The following is a 21,770-nucleotide window of genomic DNA, read 5'->3' on the forward strand; positions in this document are numbered from 1 at the left end:
TAGACCTATGTGCCCATAGATCTCAACATATGCACTCCAGTGATACTTCTTAATGACCACATTTCCCTGCCCCATCAAGACTAATACTCCTATTACAAGTGGGGACTATGTCATTGTCAATGACTTGTTTTGTGGTAAGGACGTGTGATTTTGTAAAACATCGTGATTTTTGCGAATATTGTTTACCTCACTGACAACAGAGTGGTTTGAAAATGGCTGAAATGCGCTACCACGGAATTTTTTTTTTATATGTGTGGGTCAAAAGCGTTTATTGTGTGAGCAACCCAGTGAGTGAGAGAACAAAGGACCAATCAGCCAGAAGCTGGAAGACAAAAAAGACGAAGGTACAGTGTACAATATTATTAAAATCGCTATTCCTTATATTGCTGAGAAGCGCTGTTGGTATTTTGCTTGTTTATTTTGCAAAACAATAGTTCGTCTGACGTGTTGCAGCTTAAGGACTGAAATGAATGTGAGTTCAACTTCATTTGTTGTTTTGAATTTTACGGTACTTACCATGTGCGCAAGTGCGAAATGCAAGGCAGCAAGTTCAAGATCAGAATCCGAACCGACGCCATCTTGTTTCGTGTGTTGTTCTAGTTTTTGTAATTTTTAAAACTTTTCCTCGAATATTTGAACATTTCTTGTGAACTTGATTGTGAAAGTGATGATACTTTTGTTGACTTGCGCATTTTTTTTAGGGGGGGGATGAAAGGCTACTTCGATTGACTGTAGAACATAGACCTCCGTAGATCGTACTAATCGGGTACTGTCGAATCGATTTGTTCAATGGCAGACCTGTCATGGGCTGCCGAGGAATTGATGTATGCTCCCCGTGTAGCTACCAAGCCATCAGGTAGACCATAGCGGGGCTAGTCTTCTGTGCGCATGCGTATTTAACAAGTTAGAGAGTTTAGCTGTCGAGAGGGTACACTGCAAAAAGTTTAAAATTTTCAGTCGTTTCTTTCGCATAATCCACTAAATTATATTCTGATTTTGACATCACGGTTGACTCCAATTAGTGAAGACAGACTGAGCATATATTTGAACGTGTTTACCTTTCGAATACATTCGTGTAGGAGACAAAGACAACCTATCTGCCCATGGTTCCATAGGCCCCCGGCATAGGCCTATGTATGTGATACAATTACAGTCCCGTGTATGTAACCTTTTTCACTGTTGTTATCTATTTACCAAAATCACGTCAAAATTTCCTGGCGGGTGCTTGAATTTGCGCATAGGCATAATGTAATCGTCAACGGCACAATGTTTGAATGTATTGTAGATTATGAGTATATAGACTGCCTATGTGCAAGTCGCCCGGTATCATTGTAAAGCGACGTTTGTGCTGCCCGAAGCAAGCATTACTGCTAGTTACGAGAATGTTATCTTAAATTTTATACTGTACAGTTTCTCCCTAGCACTTAAATGCACGCTATGTATGACTTCCATGAATATTTTTTGAACTGGTGCCAGCAAGACTGCAGAGCATTATTCACTAGAGAATTTAAACAAATCAGTTACTCTATAGGATATCGAAGGCAAATGTTGTCAGGTTAACATCTTACGTGCCATTTTCTCTTCCGAATTTAGTACGGCTGAAAATGGTGGAATAAGGCCCAATTCCAATGTACGTTTAGGTTTGTGTCAAAGCAAAATGAAAAATGACAATTGAAACACTTCCTCTTGCGACTTTAGTTTTACCGAAAAAAAATATATATAGGAAACGAAATTCTGAAACAATTATACTTCTGATAAACACCTAGAGCATATTAGATATCATCATGATAAATACAATGTGGAAATAGATGTAAAAAACTAAAGCTGTATCCTTCGACCATAAAAATAATTAATTTTGATACAGTTCGGTGATGCACGCATATTAAATTTTGCCAGGCATGACCCCAAGTCATTGACCTGCCACAAACCTAATAAAACGAAATTCTGAAATAATCAAAGTTTTGACAAACTTTCATGGCATTTCAAATATCATTATGATAAATGCAATTTGGAAATGAGATATAAAAAACAATAACTGTGTCAACAAGCTGTAACAGTTTTATTTCGATAGAGTTTGGTGATCCATGCTTAATAAATTCTGCCAGGGAGACACCCAGTGACCTTCCACTAGGCTATGGACTATCCATAACTTTCGTGCAACACAAGTTAATGCAAGTAAAAAAACAGAAAAAAAGAATTACATTTTTCATTAATTTGTTTTATTTTTCTGCTACCATCTTCCTCCATCGGCATCTTTCCCTGAAATTAAAAAGTACCCCATTTGCTCGACTTCTAGTTTCAAGTTCCAAGCTAGGGAGTTTCTATTTCCTTGTATCTTGCGCCCTCTATGGTATGGATATTCAGAATACATGGCGGCCTGCATAATAAACGATGTTGCCATGTCTTTCATGACATGTGTTTTTCTATCGCCATTGTGTATTTCTATAGAGCAAATCTGCAATTTAGACCGTCTCAGGTGTTTAGAACTCACTGATTTTATTCTGTGTTACCATAAATCTCCAATAGCTGCAAATTTTTAAAAAATCGATCTCAAAATATCCTTAGTGTACAAATGTTTTCTTTGAATAAGACCCATTAGAGACTAAAAGGGAATGTCAAAAGTGGCATGTAAATTCAAAGATTTTAGATTTCCCGCCATTTTCAAAACTAATCATATGACAGAGAAAATATAGATTACAACAATAAAATGTTGGCCATCCTGTGTTGTGCATTCAAGGAAATTGCATCATGCTTGTTTCTGGTATAATCACGATGTGTATGTGCAGGAAATACTGTTTATTGTATTTTCCTGTGAGGGCGCCATTTTATGGGTGCGGCACCGTTTGTTATTAAGCCTGTTAAAACGTGTAGGCATGGTCCAAATCAGCGAGCAGTGATACTTCAATACACGTCCTTCAATTTGCACATTTACATGAACAAACTTTGGTTTGAAAATAAAATCATGAAATAATGCATAAAATTAGCAGCTATTGGGGCTTTAAGCAGTCAAATGTTATCATTATGTCACCTAAGCTACATGCTCAAGGTACATACAGTTCTTGCCATGCAAATTAAGGGCTAATGGCCTTCAAAAACTATTCTGGCGATTCGTCCGACCGAGTTTCCATAATTTTATTTTTTATTCTATCAATTCGTCTTTTCATAAATCATATTATTTTTTTCTGGTCGAACTAATTGCGTGAGTACAGTACTGATATTTCCTTCTGTACCATTACAAAATGTTCTTGATCTCAACTCAATCCACATGAGAACAAAGCAGGAGCTTTTGTGAGGAATTGACATACTTATTCCAGTATTGATTTTTTGTGCTGTCTGAAAAAAAAGTTTCAAGACAGAAAATAAAATCAAATTGTGTATATTTTTTCATGTTTATTATGAATTAGAACTATATGACATGCATGTTTATCACACAAGGGCCATGAATATCTTACTTTGATTTCAGTGCGAATGCGACTGCACAGACATATATTTTTTGCTTATTTTCAGAATTATTTGCATCAAATACGCAGGTTTTGCATTAAAAGAATCTCTAATTAGGTGCAAATTAAGATGAACGCATAAAGTGTTTACATGTGGTTTTGCATAGTGATTGTAGTTAACAATAAGATCCATATTGGTGCTTACAATTTGTTTTGTAAAGGCATGTTACTGTAATTGGTATGTGTTGATGATCTCTTCTTATACTATTGCAGCTTTCCGAATGCCAAGGAACACATTCTGGCATAAAAGCAAAATAAAGCAGGTATAAAATGGATTTATTGATTTCAAGATAAACTTTCAAATCAAGTATCTATGGATATAAGATAACTGTGTGCATCAAAAATCTGTATGTTTGTTTATAACTTTTTTTGAACATTAGATTACATTTATTATGGAAAAATATCATAATTTTTAGTGCTGCTGTCTTTAGTTTTGTTTTCCACATTTTTTCACTTCTTTCTATGTATTTCTTGCTGTCACATTTTACGCCATGAATAGTATGTTGTTCATATTACTGATCACCATTTACTGTCATTTTAGAATACTTTGTTTTTACAGACTGATTATATATATTCTCTCTCTCTCTCTCTCTCTCTCTCTCTCTCTCTCCCTCTCTCTCTCTCTCTCTCTCTCCTCTCTCTCTCTCTCTCTCTCTCTCTCTCTCTCCCCCCACAGGATAGTGCTCAAAATGCAATGCTAGTTCTAACAGAAGACCATCAAAGTACCTTATACAATGTAACCAATTGAATCAAAATAAAAGAAGCAATGTAGCCCAACATATTGCCCATCATGTGACAAATAAAGATACATCCAATAAAAGTACACATAATAATTTGTATGGTGTAAACCAGCAATGTAAACTCTGGCATAATACAAAAGTAAACATGGAAAGCACCAACAACATGTAAATAACATAACTGACAAAGAAGTAGATATGATAGCAGCAATAAACATGTAAAACAGCAAGTGCAGTTGACAACAGCAACAAACATTTGAAAGTGGTTTTGGTATATGGTAGGACTGATCAACGAAGTACAGAATTTAGTCTTGCATCCAGAGGCACACATCGCACATACAATTAATGCAATTACATGTATTTACCTTTGTATGTTATTACAAAGCTGCCCTATGACAAGAATAGATTTACATTATATTGTCGAAGTGAGAATAGATGGAAATCGTCCATTTCACTTTATCAGTCTTTGCCTCCAGGAAATTAAAGGGAACAATTCTCGGTGTTCCATTCTTGTAATAGGAGATCTCTTACAATTAATACCTGTCAGGGATGCACATTAAGTGAGGCTACCTACAATTCTCCATGATCCGCACATACACGGAGATCACTCACTGAACTGAAGCAAATTTCTTCTTTACACAGAACATAATTTTGATAATCATAATTTTCTGATTTCCCAATGTGAATAATGAGAAGATAGCAATTTTATAATTTTGCCAACATAAATTTTTGACAACCACACAATATTTTAAAGGAAACTAAGGTAATAAGTTTGGCAAAAGAAATGTTTTGATATCGTGACAAAGGAAATTTACACGTCTGACAGGTGTTCTGATGAGGCCATCTTGGTTGCTTATATCTTAACCTTGACAAGTGTACAATTTTTTACTGCACCTTAAAACATCGACTTCTTATTTCATTTATTCTTGAATTTTAAACATAATAATTTTGGAACCTTGTTATGACAAATAATCCTGAAATTAAATTCTAAGTTTCAAATAGTTAAGGAAGTGATAAAATTGAAGAAGTAGCAAACAATGTCTGAGTCTACAAATCAAGGGGAATTGTGGGTAGCCTCACTTACTGTGGGATGGATGATTTACGGGCAATTTGTAACAAATCTTTGGCACGAGTTCATTAACTTACACAAGCTGTAATTTGACAAAAAGATGACCATCACTCTGATGACCTATTTAGATGATATCGTTATCTACAATTCTCTTTAGAGCGTGTAAGACCTTGTGGTGCTAAAACTATACATAAGCCACTACTTTTGTTACTGTTTTTGAATTATTTGTTATTATTATTGGTGTAAACATCCACTTACAAATATATCGTCTGCTTGTTTTTCAATACCATTCACTATTTATCATATTCAATAAATTTTATTTGCATTTTACATGTCTTCTGTCACATTTCTTACTTATCTGTTTAACATTTCAATATGTCAATAGCAGCAATCATCAAGTTTCAGCATCTTTGGGTTAATATTTCACGTTGTGAAAAATGCCTTTCAACTTCGCTGCAAATTAACTCATTGGTCATTCTTGATCACAGAGACTTATATAGTTTGTAAATGTCACAAATAAGCCTTATATGCCAGTTGTGTTCAGTGCCATTGGCACTATTTTTAACTTGTGTTGCTCACACTTCAACTTTCAGTAACGTTTTATTTAATTCTGAAGTAAACTAAGAATTGGATACCTTTTCCATCCTTTTTGTTTTTGTGTTTGATAGATCAAGTAGCATTATTAAGACTGTGAGTTTCGGTCGTGGTCACTAAGAAAACTTAAAATTTAATTACTTATGATACAGAAGTTGTTTTTTTTATTTAAAAAATTCCAACGTTTGATTGCCGTGACAAACACTACCCAACTACCTTGTTTGACATTTGAACACAAAATGAAGGGTTATTTTAAGATGATTTACATGGAATTCAGAATGAAAGGCTTTTGAACAGAGAAGTCAGCATGACGATTGATTTCTGTGTAAGAATGCTTGAAAAGTTTACATAACCAAGAACAACGCTTTATATGGCTGTCTCACCGGCAAAGTCATATCATGTACTTTTTTCAAATTATCTTCAACGAGACAACTCCATATCATAAAACAGAAGTACCAGACGTATCAATGTGCTCATTTAATAACGTTTTAATTTAATTTTTCTCTGAACTAATCTATAAATACCCTTTCATTTATTATTTTTCGTGTGCTTCAAATCGGGGGGTTGGGGTTGCATCATGACTGCAGTTAATTTTGGTTTTTGTCACAAATGACAAAGTTCTAACACAAGTAATTCAGAGGTTGATTTAGTTTTTTAAAAAACTTCCTCATTTTAATTTGCCGTGACAAACATTACAGTGCTTATCTTGTTAGACATGTAAATACGAAACGAAAGGTCATTTGAAGGTGGTTTACGTGGAATTCAGTATGAAAGGTTATTGAATGGTGATAGACACAAATACGCGTGATTTCTGTGTAACAGAGCATGAAAAGTCTGCGTAAACAAGTATTGCCCTAGAATTCGTGGTCCGGGTTCAAAGTGATATTAAACGCTATACACTGAATTTTCTAAAATGTGACTGCATAACACTATAACAGAACAGTATCACAAACATTCAGGTGCCTCTACAATAATGGATTAACTATAACTAAATTAATTCAGAAGTTGGTGTTGGTGTGACAAAACGTTCCAAATTTGATTGGCATGACAAACACTACTCTGCTTATCTTGTAAGACATATGCCATTAGAAACGAAAGGTTAGTGGAAGGTGATTTCCGTGGAATTCAGAATGAAAAGCTATTGAATGGTGATAAACAACAAGACGCGCCATTTCTGTGTAATAAACCGTGAAAAGTCTTCGTAAACAAGCATTACCCCGAAATCGCTGTCTGGAGTGATAATACGTGCTATGTATTGATTTTATTTGCATTATACCGTAAAAGAGAAGTACCAAATGCATTCATGTGCTGATGCCCTATTGATAAACTGTCATTTTTTATTGTACGTTCCGTATTTTTAAACATCATTTCAACATGGTGCTAAAATCTCAACTTAATACTGATGACAAAATGTCTGTGCATATATGTTCATTATTTTTTGTATATTTGATAGGTGCAGTAGCATAATTAAGGCCATGAATTTTGTGTGTTGGTCATAAGATAAATACAAAGTTGGCTTGGTTTCTTGACCATGTTTGATGTGTCGAGTATGTTGATAGGTCTGGTAGCATTATTAAGGCCGTGAGTTTCGGTCGTGGTGACTAAGACTAATTAAAGGTAATTAAAACAGCAAGCAGCATGACCAGGGCCCAAGCACCTTTGTAGCGATTGAGGTATTCAAAAGTACACACGCTAATGATGATATGAGTAAATTTCGATTCAAAAAGTTGGTTTCGTGCTCTTGAGGGGTCCAGGCCTCTTGGCTGGGCCCCTGTTAGTTTCAGTAGGGTTTTCCTGTCTTTCTTTCTTATCCTTCCGTCAATTCTTTGCCAGCCTAGATCTTAAAAGCTGATGCATCTACACTCCCTAAACACTGCACAGTCATCAGGGCCAATGAGAGGTTGTGCACCTAATCCTTAAATTTTTAATTAATCACGTGACCTTGCAGCCTATTGGCTATCATGAAAACCTGAAAGTGACTTTCCCTGGTGACGTAGGGGTCTGGTCAATTTAAAATTTAGTTTGTAGCAAGCTTGTCGTATTTTCTTAAAATTTGCCAATAAAATCGCGAGTGGTCAGACCAACACACTGATTGAACGTAAATTTAACTCGTATCAACCTTGGTGTGCACTCTTTCCAGTCTGTGAAGGCCGTTCGGGTCGGTCATGTGGTTTGGGCGCTATGTTGGATTTTACTAGATTCCAAATTTAATCTATTAAAATCGAAAACTCCAGAACCAACAAACAATAAAGTTTCAAATTTTCCTTGTATCATCCTTAGTATGTGGACTACCGAGTTCGTGAAAAGCATTTCTTTCGATCTTGTGTTTGGCAGTCATATTGGTTTTTGTAAAAACCCTATGGTTACTAGTATATAATATTCAAAACTCTTCTTCTCCAGAACCAACATACTTTTTGAGCTGAAAGATTTTACTAATATTATTGCTAGTGTGAGCGCTTTCGAGTTTGTGAAAGGCATTTGGATTGGTGACGCGGTTTGGCAGCCACATTGGATTTGCGAAAATCCCAATTTCATCTTTAAAATTCTTTCCTTCTTAACCAAACTACCATTTCATTTGAAATTTTCCTTTTATCGTCCTAGAGCATAGACCTTAAAAACGGAAGGACAGGCAACTAGCTATTTTCTGTCATGTAATCCTGGTTATAATCCGTGAAAAACTTGAACACTCATTAACATAAACAAACGTAACTGTTTATCTCTCGTATCGCAAGCTCACGGAAATTCCCGTGATTTGAGAGGCTTGTCAGACACGAGATTATGTTAATCACTACAACATTGCGATCAGCGCATGCTCAAGCTTTCGCGTCTAATTTCAAAGTGTCGTGTTGTAAACAACAATAGCCGATTGAGTCGGAGACGCGTGAATTTAGTCCTAGTTTTACAAATGTACGTATGACTTCCTCCCAAAATACTAGTTCAAACCACGAAATAAGACACGTAGAAACGTACATTAGCACTGTCATGCATTATTATTACAACAGAGAAACATGAGACGGCAAGAAAAATTACTCAGAGGAAACGCACAAAATGTCGTGTTGTAAACAACAATGGCCGATTGAGTCGGTGACGCGTGAATTTAGTCCTAGTTTTACAAATGTACGTATGACTTCCTCCTAAAAATACTAGTTCAAACCACGAAATAAGACACGTAGAAACGTACGTTAGCACTGTCATGCATTATTATTACAACAGAGAAACATGAGACGGTACGAAAAATTACTCAGAGGAAACGCACAAAATGTCGTGTTGTAAACAACAATGGCCGACTGAGTCGGAGACGCGTGAATAGTCCTAGTTTTACAAATGTACGCATGACTTCCTCCAAAAAATACTAGTTCAATCCACGAAATAAGACACGTAGAAACGTACATTAGCACTGTCATGCATTATTAAGAGGGTAAAAAAATTACTTAGTTGAAACGCACAAAAGATCGTCCATCAACAGCAATCATGATGGCCGATCGAGCTGGAGATGCCTGCACGTGAATTTGGTACAAATTTGGTGAATTTGGTACAAGTTTTACACTGTAAACATGATTTGCCCGCAAAATACTAGTCAGTTGACGAAATACCTAACGTTGAAACGTTTACTATCATTGACATGCATTATCATTACAGCAGAGAAATATGACAGGGTATGAAATTTTCAGTTGAAACATGAAGTCGCTTCGTAAACAACAATGGCCGATCGGGCTGAAGACGCACGAGTTTTTAAAAATACTACAGTGCCGAAGTGCAAGAAGTACATAATGAAGTAAAAGAAAGTTTACAGCATTACACATGAATCAGAAATAAACGGAAGAGTTATCAGGGGTGTACAATGATTAGATTGCAAATTAACTTTGCCGACTCGATCATGAATTGACGGGAATTACAAAAAACAACAACAATAAATATACCTAATAGTGACTCATCTGTCGAAAATGGTAGCAAAATTGTCTGTAAAAATCAATGGGTAATACAATGCTTGAAAACAACGTGAACTAGACCCCGGAACAGAACGCGACTTGACTCGACAGCACAGGTATAGCGTCTTCTGTGTAGCTCCAGTGCTGCCAAGACGTCACTGTGTCATCACGTGACGTGTTTTGCGTTTACATAACTGCGCAGAGGATTATAACCCAGATCGTACGGGTAAACACGCAAGTTTCTTTGTCTTTTCTGTCAGTTGCCTGTCCTTCCGTTTTTAAGGTCTATGCCTAGAGTGAGAACTTTCACTTTGCAAAAGGCATTTGGATCGGGACATATGGCTTGGCCACCATATTTGATTTTGCGAAAATTTTGATTTCATCTTAAAATTATTCTTCTCAAGAACAAAAGCACCATTTCATATGAATTTCATTTATATCATCCTTGGTGTGAGTACTTTCAAGTTTGCAAAAAAACATTGTTATCGGTCCTCTAGTTTGGCGGCCACATTAGTTTAAGAGAAAATCTACGATCATTTTTTAGCATTAGAACTGAAATGTTTCTCATGTCATCCATGTTGTGGGTACTTTCAAGTTTGCGAAAGTCATTTGGACTGGTCGCGTGATTTAGTAGCCATATTGGTATTTCTCAAAACTGGTTGGGCCCTTCCAAGGCTGCTTGCAGCTTTAATTCTCCTTTTTTGTTCTACAACCAATTCTTTGCCAGGCTAGATATTGAAAACTACTGCATGTTCACCTCCTAAACTTGGCACAGTGATCAGTGCCAAAAGGGGTGGTGCACCTAATCCTTGAATAATGTTTAATTAGTCACGTGATCTTACGGCCATATTGGATTTCATGAAAACCTGAAAGAGAGAATTCTACCGGTGACCTAGGGTCCAGCCAAATAAAATGTTGTGTGTATAGCAAGTATGTTTGCCATCATCTCGAATTGACTAATAAAATGGCGTGCGGTAACGTCACCTTGCCCGCCATACTGGATTTTCAAAAAATCAAAATTAATCTATAAAAATTTTAAACTCCAGCACAAACAGACCATTTTAATTGAAATTTTTCACATGTCATCATTAGTGTGAATATTATCAAGTTTGCTAAGGCATTTTGATCGGTCACGTGGTTTTAACCGCCACATTGGATTTTTCATGAAATCCATTTTAATCTAAAATATGAAAATCGTTAACTCCTGAACCAACACAACATTTGAACTCAAATTTTACTCATATCATTACTAGTGTTAGTACTATCGAGTTTGCGAAAGGCATATGGGTTGTTCACATAGTTTAGGAGGCATATTGGGTTTTTCGCTATTTTTCAAAACAATCTCCGAATCTGCAAAATTTTTGCAGCGCGCCCACTACTCACTGACAGGTTCTGGGGCCCCACCGTCATTCGCACGGGAAATTTCTTAAATTTTGCCGGTTTTTGGGCTTCGTTAATAATATAATTGAAATAACAGACTCCGCGCTGACCATTAACGTTTATTTATTGGCACGGGCTGGAGGAAAGCCAAATTAACGGTTCGGCAAGCCTCACCCATTAATTTTTGGCTTTTCTCTCGCCCTTGCTCATAAATAAACGTTAATGGTCAGCGCGTCGCCCGTTATTTCTATATTAATTGACTTATTTAATGGCATTTTGTGATTACGGTTGCAGCCCAGATTGGCTAACAGCGAAACAATGTTTGTGATAAATACACAATTGGAACTATTTTGTGATTATAAGATCTTGAGCATTTTGTTGTAATCTATTTAAAAATCATCAATCTAACAGTGTTTTTGTGTGGAGACGAGGGCAATTTTATAAATTATTGATAATTGCACAATCATCAAATACATCTCTAACAAATTTTACATTTTTGTCTAGCTTTTCGCACTCTCAGAAAAGAGAACCCATTAAATGTAACTGATTTGTCAATTTTGTTTAGGTTTAAGTGAAAATACAAATTCCCTTTCCTAGGTTGATTTGTGGGCATTTGCTTTTCTCACCGAACTATGCAAGAGAAAATTTTAAATTTTCGATGGTAAAATGGCCTTCTACTTCTACCCAAATCAGTTCTGCTGAAGTGTATGTTTTTTTGGTGATCTCTCTCTCAAATGATTTGGTAGATGTTAAGAAAATGACTTGTACATTTATTTATTTCATATACAAGGAAATGAGACCTGGTAAATTTGATAAAACTACCCTTTCTTGTGCGTTTGCTAATTAATGCTGGAAATTTTTTAAAAATCACTGAACTATTTCAGTAATTCTATTAAAAATGAACTCTTTTTGGTAGATGCATAAAAATGTAATCAATATCATCTGTCTGTTGAAACTTTAAAATATTAACGGCAAAAACCAACAGTTTTTGTCTGGAATTTTTAGGAACTGTGCAGAGATGCCTTTGCAGCTTTCGGGGACCACTCCGAGGAGACCCAAAATCTATGACCTTGAAATTTCAGGGACCACCCAGATGAGTCCTTGAAACTTTTAGGGACCACCCAGAAGTGACCCTGAATCTTTCAAGGACTATCCTGATGTGACATTGAAACTTTCAGGGACCACCCAGATGAGTCCTTGAAACTTTCAGGGACCACCCAGATGTGACCTGAATCGTTCAAGGACTATCCTGGTGTGACCTCGAAACTTTCAGGGACCACCCGGATGAGTCCTTGAAACTTTCCGGGACCACCCAGATGAGATCCTGAACCTTTCAAGGACTATCCTGATGTGACCTTCGCTCGTCAGCTTGTGCATTCACTAGCATTACTTGGTAAAGCTGACAGGCAGACGAATCACTGAAAAGATTTGGTCCAACTTCCTGCACATACAGCGTAAATATTCATGACAGTCGAAGTTAAGATTATGTAATGGCTTAACACAGCGTCCTCATTGCTCCCATGTGTGACTGGTCGGCCGGCCCCAAAACACGTCTTTGAATATTTATCACGCGACGAGATCTACAAGGCATGTTCTTCCCGGCATAAATGTGATAAACTGGGCAGTGGCTGAACCTTCAATCGACTTAGACGAGCAGTCCTTGACGATTAATGGTAATTTACTCGCTGGTTGAAGTATGCTGTCACTAGCCGACGCGCCGCTGGTCTGAACAGTAAACAATTAATTATTCGCAAACAATCAGTTCATGATGGCACATTCCATTTTAACCTACAGGGGCATCTAGGATTGTGCGATTGTGTAAGGTCCCGGGTAAGGTACATGTTGCTCTTTTATGCTGTAAAGTTTTCCCACCATTTAAAATACTATGGTTGTATGTTACAGTCTTCATGATTAATTTGGAGATGTAGTCAATGATACTTTTCTCATTAAGCGAGACACTGAATCGTACACCAACTAATATGGTCCTTGCTAATTTACATAGTATAGGTCACGGATCACATTGTTGTGAGGCTCTGCATTGTTTCAAGTCGAGTGTGTAAACAGCGTGATGTTCGAATGGATTTTGACTACTGCACTAATTCCTTCGTCGGGAAAGGTTGCCGATTCTGAATGTAGGACGTCCATTACCCCAATTATTTAATGACAGGACTACATGGAAAGCAACGGAATACTGGATATCTCCGACGAATTTGATGTCTGTTACCGTGGTCCTTTGTGGAGTGACACTGACAGTGCTGTTCCCGATCTCGACAATGATGTCAGCAACTGTGATTCTAGCGTGAACATGACTAAGACTATGAGTCCTTGAAACTTTCAGAGACCAACCTGAGGTGTCCCCGAATCTTTCAAGGACTATCCTAATGTGACTTTGAATCTTTCAAAAACCACCATCGCAAGACGAGTCTTTGAAACATTCAGGGACCACGTAGATGTGTCCCTTGATCTTTTAGAGACCACTCTGATGTGACCTTGAAACTTCCAGGGACCACCCGGATGAGTCCTTGAAACTTTCAGGGACCACCCGGATGAGTCCTTGAAACTTTCAGGGACCAACCTGAGGTGCCCCTGAATTTTTCAAAGATTATCCTAATGTGACCTTGAAACTTTCAGGGACCACCCAGATGAGTCCTTGAAACTTTCGGGGACCACCCTGATGTGTCCCTTCATCTTTTTAAGGGACCACTGAGATATGACCCCTAAACATTTTTAAGGACTGGCCTAGCGAGGAACTTTGAAATAGTAAAGAACCAATCAGATATGATCCCGAAGCCTTCAAATGTATCCAGGTCCTCTGAACAATACAGCAATCATCAAGTTTTGACCTCTAATCTTGACATTTTCAAGATTGTGTATCAATGAGATGAATTATTCTAAAAAATTGTCAAAAAGGATAAATTTACAATTTTTGAAAAGCAGGTGGCTTTAAATACTCCAATTTTTTTAATACTACTTTAACATTTAATTCAATTATTACAGTTTTGATGTTTTTACAAGAAAAATTGATAATTACTAAATGCTTTGAGTAAACCCTCTCTTAGAGAGCACATTCTGTGACTTTTACTGTTCATCTTATAATCACAAAATAGTTCCAATTGTGTTTAAAAGATCTATATCATGAATGACTGCATTAAATCTGATGACACGTGCTGCAGATGTTAATCATGCAATGATTTACCAGTCAAAAAAGGCATTTTATCTAAAGCTAATAATAGTAAGTTTCTTCTTTACTGAAAATGGGGTATTTTTGGTTCACATCTGGCATTCTGACTTTATTTATCAAGAGCCATTACTCAGACATGCCAGGACAAGTTTCTTGCAGGTAAGTTGAATTTTTGACATTTCAAGAGCAGAACATGACAAACCTAATTCTGTTCAACTTGGTAAAAGGACATAACCCTATGCCATTTATACTAGTGTCTAGTTGTTTGCAATTCAAGCTAATATGGGCATCAATCACAGACAGGGCTTTGGTACCCGCATTTTTATGCGCATCATATCGACTTCAATTTGAAGTCACTTCCAGTGACCAATTCTCAGTTACAAGGGGCTATGTCATTGTCAATGACTTGTTAGTTTGTGAACTCTAATATATACCAATCACCACTGAAGTGCTTAGGCCCTGGTAAGGCTGCTTGCAGCTCCAATTGATTTTATTATCATTGAAACACAACAACGACACATATTGTAGCAAAGTACTCGCCAGACTGGATGATCGAACTACCATACAGCTATCTTTCACGAATTTGATTGTGTTATGTGCGTCAGTACTTTGTTTAAATTTATTAGCTGTGCTGTGCTGTGCTGTGCTATGTTCATGATCAATGATACAATCACATACGTCTGGTGTCTTGTTACAGATCAGATAGATCTGTCATTCCAGGTTGTGATTTTCCTCCTTTTGGTTTACATTGCTCATTGACAGATGGCACTTGGAATAGATTGCTGACATTAGCATTGCTTAATGTGGCGGATTGTTTTAACTTCGGGACAGGTTGTGATGGTATAATATCGACGCATCACTTTTTGTTTATGCCTGCTCTAGTGCTTCTATGTGTTGGCGTTGTTGCTTGAAGAGTGAGGGATTTGATGACTTTCCATGTTCGGCAATGTGTCATTGTGAATGGTTAACAAAGTGTTAAACAGATGAAGCATAAATCCTGTTTATCTCATTATGCAGTGTTAAATACTTCTTCACAACTTCAACAAAGGAAGAACTTAAATGATCTAGTGAAGATATTCGAATTCCACTCCAAGGTTAAGTTTTTTGGAAATGAAGGGAGGAATATGTAAAGTATGGTATCACATTCATAATGACACTGTAAGTATGAGAAAACATGGTGTTAAAGGAAAAAATCAGGTTGGCGATTGCCAGAGAATTTGATAGAGAAGATACAGGAATAATGGCTGCAGTTTGCAAAGCACCTGGACATTAAATTAAATGAAACATAACGTTTGAACAACAACTAACATGAGCGATCTATTACAATCCTTTTACCAAGTTGGGTAGAATTAGATAAGCCGATTACTGGCTCTTGAAACGTCAAAATGCAACTGATCTGCAAGAAACTGGTCAAGGCGTGGCTGCGTAATGGCTCTTAACATTAAATAAAATCAGAATGTTGGATATGAACCAAACATGCCTCTATGTTAACTACAAAGGAGATTTGTTGTAATTAGCTATTTATACTGCTAAATGCCTTTCTTGACTGTAAATCGTTTGAATGATCAACATATTTAGCAAGTTTCGTCTGATTGAATGCGTCATTCAGAGTATAGATCACAAATTACAAACATTATTTCCCTGTTTAAACACCCAGCTTCACTACAGAAAAAAGTTCGGTGTGTCCATCATGGTGGTGAGCATGTAAAGCCATCCGGTCTCCCATCCTAATTATGGAACGTCATTTAAATACGTCAATCAGTAATTAATTGACAGGATGTTGCTAAATGTCATTATATTCAATTTAAACACTGTGAGATCAACATATTCACCAAGTTTCATCAAATTTGCTGCAGTATTTCTAGATACATCACTCTAAATAGGCAATTTAGCAACTAACTGACATGCTACTGCTAAGTGTCTTTGTACGCTATTACGGCACTGATAGTTCAACATTTGTACCAAGTTTCATCACATTTGATGCAGTATTTCTGGATATATCACACTTAATTAGGAACGGTCTATAAATATGAAATTAGCAACAAATCTTATTAAGCTACTAAGTCTTTTTACAGGCTATGACAACACTGTACGATCAACAACTGTACCACATTTCATAAACTTTGATGCAGTACTTCTGGATTATCACACTAATTATGGAAATTCATTGAATGTGTAAATCGACAGTTGATTGATCTGATACTGCTAAATGTCTTTGCATATATTGCAGCACTGTGCCAAGTTTATCATATATGACGCAGTATTTCAAGACATATCATATGTATTAGGAAAGTTCATCAAATATTCAAATTAGCATTTCAACCTATGTACAAGGTCTCATTAAACTTGATACAGTGTTGCTGGACGTAGTACACTAATTTGGAAATTAAGTAACTATGCAAATAAGTAATTATTGGCATGAGAAGGTTAAATGTCTTTGTAAACTTTTACAGCACTGTATGTTCAAAATTTATAGCAAGATTCATTGAGTTTGCGTCATTATTTTTAGACTTGTCACCTTAATTATGAAATTCATTAGATATTCAAATGACCAGTTAATTGATATGATGCGGCTAAATGTCTTTGCATGCTATTATAACACTGTGAGAACATTTGTACCAAGTTTAATCAAATTTAATGCACCATTTCTAGATATTTCACACTAATGATGTCTTTGTACACTGTTAAAGTACAGAGAGATCAACATCTGTACCACGTTTCATTAAATTGCTGCAGTATTCCTGGACACAGTACATTAATAAAGAAAGTTTATCAAATGTACAAACTAGCAATTATTTGACATGACACCTCCAAGTATCTTTGCACACTATAACAGCTCTGGTGTATCAACATATCTACCAAGTTCTATCAGATTTGAGTCAGTATTTCTTGAAATATCAACAATCATTCGAGTGTCTTTACACATTCACATCGGGAAGATACAGAGGTAATTTCTGATTCAGATTCAGACTATTCAAGTCTAAATACCTATATGTAAATACCAGATACCTAGCCCATTTGGGATTCAAACTCAAAGGATATAGCTCAGAATATTCAATAAATGAATCTTTTGGGAAAAATTTGATTTTTTTTTGAAAGCAAGTGGCGTGTATCTATAAACCATATAGCACTATATTTGTGCCAAGATATTAAACAATTGCCATGCTTCACAGGTGTCTGAGAAAAAGCTGGTGATGGTCGGACATGACCTAATCTATAAGTCCTCGCCGGACTACATAAACCTGACGTTTGTACAATATTTCATTAAATTACAACCTGTCACGTAGTTTTTAGCTCACGTGTTCACACACGTGGGCTAATGTCGCAGCGATGTCTGTGTGTCTGTGTGTCTGTGGGCCGATATCTCAAAAACGGCTCTTCAGATCAGAACCAAATCTGATACGTAGATTTAGTATGCAAATGGCAAGAAGTGATTAGTTTTTGGTTTGCGTGGCTTGCTTGCTTTTGCTCATTTGCATAATTAATGAAAATGAAATAAAGTGGACATTCATTGAGAACGACAGCACAGAATTTGATGCGATTGCTACAAATGTTGATCGCACCATGATATATCAGCCGTGAAAGGTATTAAGTAGTGACGTGAAATATTATCGCTAATTTGCATATTGCATTATTGACCTTTATTTGTATTTTTACTTCAGCCAATTCCAATTTTGCATATTTAATGAACTTTCTTATTAAGGATATATACCTTGATTGTCTTGACTAAAGTTGGTGAAACTTGCTATGTACATTGAAGATACTTCGATACAACATTATTCAAAGTCATTAAGCATTTTTATTTCAGCCAATTCCTAATTTGCATATTTAATGAACTTTCCTAATTCAGTATATATACCAGGATTTACTTGATCAAAGTTGGCAAAACATGCTATGTACATTGATGATACCAGGTTAAAAAAATATTGAAAGTCATTTCGCATTTTCATGTCAGCTAATTTATAATTTGCATATCTATTGAGCTTTCACTGTTTGGCACATATAGCTTGAAGGACTTGACCAGAGGCAAGAAATTTAGTATTTTTACTTCTGCTCATTACGTATTTGTATACTTAAAGTCCCCACTCAATTATCAGATTTATCTAATATAAATATTATTACTTTGATTAAATATTCAATGGAAAACAAAGAAATACAAACTGTTAATGGGCTGTTGACACATTCGCTAATGCGAGAACCAGGGATTGAGAAGGGCGCCTTTAATGACCTTTAGAGTTAATCTGTGATGAATATTATTCATGATATTGATCATATCACTTTCAATAAAGTTTCAAACATGTGCAAAAGTTTAAAATCTCAGACAACTGCAATATATAATAAAACACGTGAGCATTATCAGTTCATATCTGGTTGAGAAATTGCTTACAAACGGAATTCGGTCCACAGTGAGTGTAACTTTTACGATAGAGCGAACACTGAAGGAAGAATTTCTCCCCTATAGGTTTCTTATGAGGTTTTCGTTGCATTAGTTATCATTGTAGGCAAGATGGTGTATGCATTCCGTTAGAGGCATGGGCGATACAGCCTAGGTTAAGAACCTCTTGCAGTGTCTACCATGAAAGAAAAAGGTATTTCGCTGTATTAAAAATATTCCTGCCCAAATTATTTATGTTAAGCCGAAAGGTTTCATTTAACTTTCAAGTTGAAAATCATTTTGGTATCTCTGGCAAAAGAGGCCTGTGTAGCTATTCATGATTTTCGTGTTCTTCCGAGTTTTCCGTTAAATTGAAGATACACACATTTTTTATGTATATTTCCTTGAATTATCTTAACCATAATTTCTATTGCGTAAATTGAGTTGTTTCTTTTGTCCAATTAATGCCCTTTCCTTGTGTCCAAAATTTGACCCTCCCCTTTGTCCGGCATTCTGAAACTTGACCCTCCCCCGAATCACTGCAGTATTCCCCCAAGGAATAACTGAAACAGTATGAGCTAATGTACATAATAATTAGTTAAATTGTTATGTAAGTTACGGACAGAAATCACAGGGGGAGGGCTGGCGTTTTGGGAGGGAGGGTTTCAATTTGTCACTCAAGCATTTTTGAAAGTTCATACATTTGCGGAGGGTAGCCATATTTTGCGCAACTATAAGGCAGCATGACGTGGTTGGATCTAGTACTTCACCAAAATATCAATATATTGGAGTCTATTAGGCAAACTATTGAGAATTTTCCCCACACAACAAGCTATATCTGTACACTGATATTTTTTTGATAATTTGTAAATGCACTTTGCTTGAAGTGGGAAGTAAAGCGTGCACGTGTGTACAAGAAATTGGATTTTTGGATTTCATTGAAAATGTTGATTTACTAAACATGGTAGTAAATAAGGAAACTATGAATATTCTTTTCAATGCAAACAGGTAAATTTGTGTATTTATGTAAGCTTGATAATTGATATTAATCCATTTATTAGACTAGGGCGGTTACAAATGGATGTGTGTGCAATAAGTTCGATTTTAGAACTTCACCGAAATGTTGATTCACTATACATGGTACTAAGTGCGTGCCTGTTCAGTATAAATTACAAGAAACTGACATCACGCTTTCGTCCTTCTTACACCTCGATTTCAGCCTTGATCTCTGTTGGTCACGTTATCGTACGCATATTGCTTTGCGCGTTCTAGAATTTTGCAGGTAAACAAATGACGTCATTATGTATTTCAATCCGCGAAAGGAAGCGGCCATAGTATTTATGAAAAACTGACACAAATGGCGATGAATTTTTGATATCGCACGCATTTTTATCTCCTAAACAATCTTGAATATTATGTAAACTACACATTTATCATTCCGTAAGGTATCTGATAAAACCTTACTTCCCTGATCGGTTTTTGCGGCCCTTGGTCGTACGGCGTAGGGGCCCTCGCAAAAGCAAAAGCTGTAGCAGGGCCGTAAAGATTAAAGTCATCCTCCCCGTACTATAGGTTTATAAAAAGTGACAGTCCATCTTGGACAGTTGTCTAAAACGTGACCCTCCCCAATTCCCTTATGGGTTTCAACAAGAAGTTGTATCAAACGAGTTGATACGGAAGGCATAGACATATTTAAATGCATTATAATCGTAAATGGCAGTGCCTTTTTTATGGAATAAATGGAGCAAAGTGCATCGTACCATGACCGAGCTTTTGGGTGTCAACAGGGGTCAGAGTACAGGACATTGAATATAAATAAGCGTGGGCGTCACACAAAGACTACCTTTGGCTCTATAAAAGCCACATGCCACTTGCATTCTACTTTTGCAAGGTAAGTTTCTTTTCACCGTTCCACATAACCATCAGATAACGATTTGGGTAGACCAAAACTCCCGCTAAAAGCAAACAACCTGTTACGAATGAATATATTTGGTGCAGTTATACATCTGGTACTAATGGATTTACATAGCCCTGAAATTGAAATGTAGCCCTTGATAATTCTGTGAAAAAGTTTTGTCCAGGTCGAAAACTATGGAAGCTTAATAGGCCTATACTTTCTTTTTCTTTAAATTTGGTTTCTCATGAGACTTCTTTTACTTCGTTTCCGCTGTTTTTCTTTTCTTTTCTTTTTGTACAATTTAAGCTCACGTTTTTCACACACGTGAGCTAATATCGTACCAATATCTCTCTGTCTGCTTGTCTGTGTTGCTGTCTGTGTTGGACATATTTATGGATTGATTTGACTTTGATGAAACTTACTGTGTACATTGAAGATACTATGATATGACGTCGCTTAAAGCCATTTAGCGATTTTACTCCAGCTAAGTACTAATTTACATAATTAAAGATCCATTAGCAACAGATGAAAGTGTCTTTCTCAAACTGTAAAGTACTCACACTAGAGATGATTTTATTGTACATTTAAATTAAATGGTGCTTTGGTATTGGAAAAGAAGATTTTGACAGATTAATTGGAATATTTTGAAAATCTAGTATGCCGCCACGAAATCAATCCGTTTGGCTTTCGCACACTTGAAAGTACCCACAAAAAAGATAATATGAGCAAAATTTCGTTCAAATGGTGCGATGGTTCGTAAGAATAAGAAGTTTGAATATTTTTTAGCTGGTAATCGTTGGATTTTCGCAAAAACCAATATGGCCGCCAAAGCGGTCGACAAATACAAGTGCTTTTCTCAAACTTGAAATAACTCACACTAGGGTTGGTAAAAGTGAAATCTCAAATAGAAATGGTGCGTTGGTTCTGTAGAAAAAAGATTTTAAAGATTAAATCGGATTTTCGCAAAATCCCACATGGCGTCCAAAGCACATTACCGATCCAAATGCCTTTCGCAAGTACTGACACTAAGGACGATACGAGTAAATTTTCAGTTCAATTGTTGTATTGGTTCAAGAGAAGACGATTTTTAAAGATTAAACTTGTATTT

The 21,770-nt window shown here is 36.4% G+C and overlaps 1 protein-coding gene across 4 annotated transcripts in view; it reads left to right on the plus strand.

Moving 5' to 3' along the window:
• LOC139114503 (TNF receptor-associated factor 2-like) overlaps nt 1-21,770 on the plus strand; it is a 137,422-nt gene that overhangs the window by 66,265 nt on the left and 49,387 nt on the right. Inside the window, exon 1 of one of the 4 annotated variants that reach the window (XM_070676285.1) lies at nt 20,596-20,656. The exons of the other annotated variants lie outside the window; for them this stretch is intronic. The gene's annotated coding sequence lies outside the window, so the exon portion shown is untranslated. Of the gene's footprint in view, nt 1-20,595; nt 20,657-21,770 lie in introns of those variants that run through there. 4 annotated transcript variants of the gene reach the window in all.

Source organism: Ptychodera flava, chromosome 16 (genome assembly GCF_041260155.1).
Source record: "Ptychodera flava strain L36383 chromosome 16, AS_Pfla_20210202, whole genome shotgun sequence".
Lineage (NCBI taxonomy): Eukaryota > Metazoa > Hemichordata > Enteropneusta > Ptychoderidae > Ptychodera > Ptychodera flava.